This window comes from Marmota flaviventris, chromosome 17, assembly GCF_047511675.1.
Source record: "Marmota flaviventris isolate mMarFla1 chromosome 17, mMarFla1.hap1, whole genome shotgun sequence".
Classification (NCBI taxonomy): domain Eukaryota; kingdom Metazoa; phylum Chordata; class Mammalia; order Rodentia; family Sciuridae; genus Marmota; species Marmota flaviventris.
The window spans coordinates 43,908,311-43,915,106 of NC_092514.1; the positions used below are offsets into that span (position 1 = coordinate 43,908,311).

Consider the following 6,796-nt stretch of genomic DNA (forward strand, 5'->3'; position numbering starts at 1 on the left):
GTACTTAAGAAATAAAATCAAGAATTAATAATGGGATGGATTCAAACTTAAAAGCTTCTTCTCAGCAAAGGAAACAATAATATGAAGAGAGAGCTCACAGAGTGGGAGAACATCTTTACTACACGCACATTAGATAAAACACTAATTTCCAGGATATATAAAAAACTTCAACACCCAAAGAATAAATAACCCAATCAATAAATGGACTAAGGAAATGGACAGACACTTCACAGAAGAAGATACACAGTCGATCAACAAATATATGAAAATATGTTCAACTTCACCAGAAATTAGAGAAATGCAAATCAAGACTACTCTAAGACCATCTTACTCCAGCCAGAATGGCAGTTAACAAGAATACAAGCAACAATAAGTGTTGGTGAGGATGTGGGGGGGAAAGGTATACTCATACATTGCTAGTGGCATTGCAAATTGGTGCAACCACTCTGGAAAGCAGTATGGAGCTTCCTCAAAAAACATGGAATGGAACCTCCATCTGACCCAGAAATTCCACTCCTCAATCTATACCCAAAAGACTTAAAATCAGCATACTAGAGTGATGCAGCCACATCAATGTTTATAGCAGCTCAAGTCACAGTAGGTAAACTGTGGAACCGACCTAGAAGTCCTTCAAGAGCTAAACTGATAAAGAAAATGTGGTATATGTGCACAATGGAATCTTAGCTTTAAAAGAGAATAAAATTATGACACTTGCAGGTAAGTGGATGGAGTTGGAGAATATTATGTAAGTGAAAAAAGCTAATCCTCAAAAACAACAGGCTGAATGTTCTCCCTGATAAGTGGATGCTGATCCATAATGAGGGGGGCAAGGGAAGAATGGAGGGACTTGGGGCAAAGGGGAAGGATAGGAGGGACAGGCATGGGGTAGGAAAGAGGGTGGAATGAGAGGGATATCATTACCCTAGGTACATGCAGGACTGCACATATGGTGCAACTCTACATCGTGTTCTACCAGAGAAATGAAAAGCTGTGCTCCATTTCTGTACAATGAACCAAAGTGAATTCTGCTGTTATGTACAACTAATTAGAGCTAATTAATTTTTTTAAAGTACATTTCTTTGTCTAAGGGTGGCAGAAGACCAAGACCAAGGACGGCACGTCTTGGGGTTCCCTCTGCCATCTATGCCCTCCACCCTTGTCCCGCCCCAGGGATGCGCTTTGAGGGGGAGGATTTGTAGCCCCACCCCCCACTGCCTCTGCTCTCAGTGGCCACAGTCCAGGAGAGATGTCGCTGGGGAGGGTGGGTGTCCTCTCCAAAGGCTGCCCCGGCTGGCAGCGGGCCTACTCCTCCCGCAGAGGCCGCAACCCAGGGAGGGGCAGGGCGAACCCGGGGTGGGGCGAGCTGCCACCCGGGGGGCTCAGGGCCGGTGCCAGGCGCCACCTGCGTGGGCAGCATAAGGTCCTCAGAGGCTGTGTGGGTACCACCGCCTGCCGTGTCCTGCTTCCTGAGCAGGCAGGCCCTGCCAGGAGCAAGACAAGTGGCCTGGGGAAGCCACAGCACAGGGCACCCCATCCTCTGGTCGCCCTCTGACTCTGAGGCCCGCTGCCCTACGCTGTCGCTGTCGCCACAGCCAGCGCTCCACACTGTGGCCACTGGAGTCCCGACCTGGCCACCAGAAATGCTGCCAACACCTCCACTGCACTGGAAGCAGACTCCTGCCACCGCCAATGGATGAGGATGCTCCTATTTGGACGCCTATTTCCATGCAGCCACCGATTCAACTGGACTCCCCAAAGGGCCTTAGGGCGCCCAGGCTCCCTGATGAATGCCCTGCCCACAGAGGGATGCCGCTGGTTGCTGGGAACCTCCAATGTGGAACCCTAATGTGGAACGTTGAGGATGGCTGCTGTTCGCTTCCACACTGCAACTGGACTCCTCCACAGGTGGCGCCTACACCTCCAGGCTTGGGGAGGGTGTGGGCACCCCATTTTATCTGTGCCACCTGTTCATCCTGCCAGGGGATTAATTCACTAATTGGCTTTAGGCTCTCATAACAGGATCATTTCCCCTCTAAACCTTCTTGCATTGTCTCACCCATGAGCTTTTGGGGGACACCGAGAAACTCAACCATATCGCGTCTTCATCAGATAGCTTAGCAAGATCTTCTTCACGACTTGCTGTAGCTTCTACATCAGCACTTGCTGCTTCACCCTGCACTTGTCTTATATGGAGATGGGCCGCTTGCCTCCAACATCATGAACCAAATTCTGCCACCTTCAGACTTCTTCTGGAGCTTTCTCCCTTCTCTTGGCATCAGACAAATCTAATGTTTTGGCCTTATCTGGATGCGGTTTTGGCTTAAGGGAACGTGGCTTGTTTCATCTGTTCTCCAGACTATGAAAACTTTATCCCTATCAGCTGTTTTGCTTTCTTATCATTCACATATGCCCTGGAGCAGCACTTTAATTTTCTTTATGAACATTTCCCTTGCATTCTCATTGGGACTAACTATTCAAGAGGCACAGCTTTTTTTTTCTATCCTTTCTTTCCTTCTTTCTTTTTTTAATAGTTTTAGATCAACAGCATGCCTTTCTTTGTTTAGCTGTTTGTTTGGTTTTTTTTGGTTTTTTTTTTTTTTTTTTTTTTTTTGTAGTGCTAAGGATTGAACTCAGTGCCTCATACATTCTAGGCAAGCACTCTGCCACTGAGCTACAGCCCAGCCCAAGGCACAGCTTTCTATTTGGAATGCAAAACATGGAACTCTTCCTTTTATTCCAACTGTTCAGTCCATTACAGAGTAATTAACTGGTCTAACTTCAATATTGTTTCTTAGGGAATGAGAAGAAGGTGAGTCATGATCTGTGAAGCAATAAGAAGACACATATTAAGTTTGCTGTCTTATATGAACAGGGTTTGTAGTGTCACATGACATCTAACCTAGTTAACGTCACAGAACACAGTAGGGGATAAAATGCCCTGAAATCCTCACCACCCTTTAGGCAGTCATCTCGGCTCCATGCACAGGGGTCCTGTAGGGGGCTCCATCTTCAGCTACTCAGTGCTGGGGGTGGCACAGCCTGGTGAATGGATTGAGCACTATTGTGTCAACATAAATGTTTGTTACTAAAATACTTACAATGCCATCCCAGACATTTAAAAAAAAACCACCATCACAAAAAATAAAATAGACAGTTTTAGTGGGAGGAGGCGGATAGCTGTGGTGGGGCATCTGGCACAATGTGCAGGTGCTCACACGTGGGAGGTGCCCTCAAGGACTTTAGAACTAGGGCAGCGAGAAAACATTCTAGGAGAAGTGGAGGCTTCTGGTCTAATCGTTCCTTGACCCCCTGCCTCTGGCATTTGTGTGTGTGTGAATTTTATGTAGCTGCCAGGGAAGATGGCTGACTTTGAAAGAATGGGATGGCAGCTTGGGTCACCACCTGTACCAACTGGAAGATAATGATGTAAAGGGCCTCTCCTTCAGCTGGAACCTCCCAAGGCCCCCTGCATGGGGAGCTTCCCAGAGAGTGTCCAAGCAGGTCACATGCAGCAGAGCAAAGGGGGCAAAACTGTGAGGCACATGTGTGGGTGGGATTCTCCCCTCACTTTCTCTCCAGTCTCTATACAGAAAAGCATGGGCAATCCAGGCTGGGATTGGCTGTGCTGGAGAGGGATCCTCACAGGGCCTGGCTCTGGGCTCCAGCCACGCCTCTCTTCCTTGGGTACCCAGAATCCCACCACAGCTTGCTTTGTTCCTTCTACAGAGTAAGCCCCAGACCTCTGTCCTCTGCTGGGAAACAACAGGGTAGACCCTGAGGTCTGCCCAGCCATCCTCTACAACAGCCCCCCAAGTGACCACTCTCGAGACAGCAGCCCTCCCTCTTGGCCCAAAGAACACTCACTTCTTGTCTTGAAGGTACTCCTCCTCAACATATGGCTGGAGGCGTCCATACCTAGAGAATACCAGGAGGCTGTGACCTCTAATATCCTGTGTCCCTCATCTGTCGAGATGCCTGGTGGACTTGACTAACTTACTGACAATAACGGGAGCTCAGGAGGGCTGGGAGAGTTTGTCTGCACTGATTCCTAAATGATAGGCCAAGTGCCTGCCAAAGGTAGATGCTTCATATATATTTGAGCCATGAATGAACCCAACCACCTGCTGCCTGGCTACCTCAGGGCCAGGACCCTCTCAGTTGACCCCAGGGGTCCCTGTTCTGTCTACAGGCAGGTTGGAACCCTCCCAGATGCAACCCACAGACTCCTTCCCAAATGTGGAAACTGCTTTTCCTGAGGCCTCAGAAGAGTGAGGTCTGAGGCAGAGAACTTCCTCTCAGGGAGGGGACAGGCCCCCAGGGAAAGGCCAGAGCCATCGCCAGCCTGTGTCCCAGGACCACTCTGAGGCAAACACTCCTAGGGCTCATCCTACTTGGATTTCTAAACACCCAGGCAGAGTTCTCCTCTGAAAAACCCTACTTTCCTCAGAGCTGACGGAGTTTCAGAGTGATGCCCTGCATTCCCAACACCAGGCCAGGAGATGGCCATGGGCCAGGGCTTGGAGGTGATACACACCTTTTACCCAGCAGCTCCAGAGCCTTCTGGGTACTGGCCAAATCTTAGTACAAATACAAAACCCCATGGACATAGGGGGTGTTACCCTGCTGCAGGGCAGGCACCAGGCCATCCTCGAGCTCCCAGAGAAGTACTGTGAGGGTTTCCATGAGACAGGACACATCCACTGATGAACCTTGGTCATCTTCTCCCTAGGATGGGCAATCAAAGTGGGACATTTCAACAGGAAAACGGTAGCCATTTGCAAAAGGAATCACTGCCATACGTCAGGGGAAATCAAAATATTTTCCCTCCATATTCTCAGGAGACATCACACACACACACACACACACACACACACACACACACACAAACCTGGTGAGATCTGGCACTTTTGAAAGGGGAATCTGAATGTGGGTTAAACTATGGACACCTGTGGTGCCCTGTCCTGTCTCACTTCTGGTCTCCTTGGGAAAAATTGCCAGAGTCGTTGGGACACAGCGCTGACCCAGCACCTCCACACTCAGGAAAAGCCCTGAGGCTTAAGCACCCACAGATCTGTAGACAACAAGAACTCATGGCTCTGGGCTTGCTGTCTCAACACCAGTGAGCAGACTGGGACTGTTTGTGGACTGTGAGTGCCTAGCTACCAGGGTTCCAAGTTCTGTGAGTTCCATGGCCAAGGAAGTGAGGTCACTGTCTCAGGAAGTCCTTTGCTGAGTCCCTTTCTTACACAAGATGGTTCCAATGGCCCACTGGGCTGCAGTCTTCCCATGACATAGGCACAGGTGGACCCAGTTACACCAACACACCCTGGATCAGGCCCTCAGACAGGCCCGGGTGTAGCCAGCTCCCTTGGTTTGGGGAGACAGAGCTTGGTTGAGACCCTTCCCCTTCTTGTGGGTATGTGTGTGGCCCTGAGGAAGTCATTGTGCCTTGCAGGGCCTCCATAGCTTCTCAACATGTTCCCAGGGGTCATTCTAGCATCTGCTTTAGAGGTTGTCATCAGGGACATGTGCCCACACATACATGGACTCCCTGAGAAACCCTAATCCAGGAGTCATGCGTCTCTAATGCACAAATATACAGATAACATGACATAGGAAGTTAAGGGACAAAGGATGACATCCAACTTTACCATGACCTGAGTCCCACAGTGACAGAGGGAAACTCAGCTCCTCTCTTGGCCATGGTCCCCACTCTGCACCACTGGAGGGTTATTTTCAGAGATAGCCTCCCCTTTGCCATAGAATTCTAATTCCTGTGCGAAATCAAATTGCCCCAATGTCTCTTCCGATCGTATGATGGGGTACACTACAGGGGATTTCAAACACCACAGCATCCTGTGCCCAAAGCCTGTAGCTCCCTCCTCTCTCAGTGGATCCACATCAGCATCTGGTTTCTAAGAAACAGAAATCAACAAGCCTCATGGGGTATCACTTCCAAGTTTGAGTCACGGGAAGTCTAACTTAGTCTGGCTCCACAGGCCCACAGCAGAGGGCACTGCTGAAATTCCAGAGGTTTGTGGGGAAAGTTGGTGGGGCAGCAGGCAGAGACCTGAGGACCCCATGAAATGGCAAGGAGGTGGCATTTCTGTGCCTCCGTTTCTACACGCCTCCCATAGGTGAAAATGATAGGGCTAAAAAATTCACTGATGCACAAAACATATAAGAAGCAAGGATGGTGTGGAATGGCCAAGAATTTGTTCCATAGCATGGCCATGACCATGGAAACGGACTTCTCTATCTCCATGTCTTTAGGGAAAGGCAAAGCCACTTCCTTTTGTTTTGTGTGCAGTTTAAAGCAACAGTTTCCTCCTATTCTTCCAACTAAACTTTGGAGGCAAGATTCCAGTAGTATGAACAAAGAAGCATCTCAGAGGCAATAGTACTCAATAGCTGAGGCTACTGGAGCAGAGAGAAGGACAGACAATTCAGCTTTGAGGTCTGGAAAGGGAATAGGAGACCAGTCCCTGCAGGGGACACTCACTAACCGAATGCATGTTCACTGAGCGCCCTGTGCTCACTGTTGAATGGAACAAGAGGAGCTGATGTCTTTCCATCTCCTAAGGAAGTTCCAGATTTAGTTAGCCATCCCAGGAGACTCAGGACCATCATCCTTGTGCACAAGAGCTAAGTGGCTGCTCATTACCTTCCCACCAAAGGTGAGAGGCAGGTGATGCTAAGTTCTTTGAACTGATACTGAATTGAAAAATATTTTAATTGTATATGCTCTCCTGAAAATACCAGTAAATTCATCAGCTTCAAATTACTATAAGAAAGA

The 6,796-nt window shown here is 48.9% G+C and overlaps 1 long non-coding RNA gene across 1 annotated transcript; it reads right to left on the reverse strand.

Moving 5' to 3' along the window:
* Positions 1-625: 625 nt before the first annotated feature.
* LOC139702307 (uncharacterized) lies at positions 626-4,653 on the reverse strand. Its single transcript, XR_011704895.1, has 3 exons — positions 4,535-4,653; positions 3,865-3,915; positions 626-2,821 (listed from the first exon to the last, which is right to left on the reverse strand). It is a non-coding gene; the product is annotated as an uncharacterized lncRNA (long non-coding RNA).
* Between the last annotated feature and the right edge of the window lie 2,143 nt (positions 4,654-6,796).